Genomic DNA, 1,018 nt, shown 5'->3' with positions numbered 1-1,018 from the left:
GTACTGGGAATCAAACTCACAACCTCACACTTGCCAGGCAGGAACTTGAGACACTGAGCTATATCCCCGGCCCCAGAGTAATACATCTTACACTGGTCCTATTTCAGAAAATACAATTTTATGACATAGTCATTAGAAATGCAAAATAATTGGGTTGAGCATCTAATTTGGTAAGAACTAGAAATTACCATGGCATTAGGTCATCTTACATATAAGAGGAAGTTGATGTAAGATTCTTAAGAAAATTTCCTACATTTTTGCCCATTTGAGCAATTTTTCTTCAGATATACCATCATACTTTTTGCAAACTCCTAAAATATTTTTTTAGAAGAGGCTTTTAACATTATTTAAAAATTACTGTAGGCATCTGCAACCTTGTATATATTTTATGGGTTTCTTCTGTTTTGAAATTTATGTAAAGATTTTTTTAAAAATCACAGGTCTTAACTAACTACATTGACACTGATGGAGTGGAGCAGCAGTCCATTACATTAAGGTCCATTGGAGACTCACGGTATTAATTATGTGAGTTAGTGAGGAAAGAAAATTTGTGCACACATGTACAAGGATGAGTATGTCACTAGGATTGACTGAAGAAATGAAAATACAGTGTTTTGGATATCTGTCTGCTAATATGTCTGGTGGTACACTATTCACAAAAAAGTTTTTATGCCATGACCTTAATACATTTTAGAGGTCCTAACCAAAAGGAAAGATTATTTCACTTTATGAAACAATTACTTATCACAGTGATGAAGGCTAGAAAATCCATCATCAATGTGTTTGCATCTTATATCTGTACTGAGATTATTTTTAAATGATGGTGACATCCAGCTGAGTTCACATATGGTAGAAGAGCTGGACAAGGTGTTTTTGGTCAGCTTTATAATTTAATATATGTTATTCTGTGCAATTTCAGTATTTGCAAAGACCTTATCTAAACTCCTCACATCATTACACTGGAAAGTGATGGAGACCACTACAAAGCAGACCTGAGCAGGACTTAAATTAATCAATT

This window comes from Chinchilla lanigera, unplaced genomic scaffold, assembly GCF_000276665.1.
Source record: "Chinchilla lanigera isolate Chin_1 unplaced genomic scaffold, ChiLan1.0 scaffold00145, whole genome shotgun sequence".
Classification (NCBI taxonomy): Eukaryota; Metazoa; Chordata; class Mammalia; order Rodentia; family Chinchillidae; genus Chinchilla; species Chinchilla lanigera.
Note: the sequence above shows the minus strand (reverse complement) of the source record.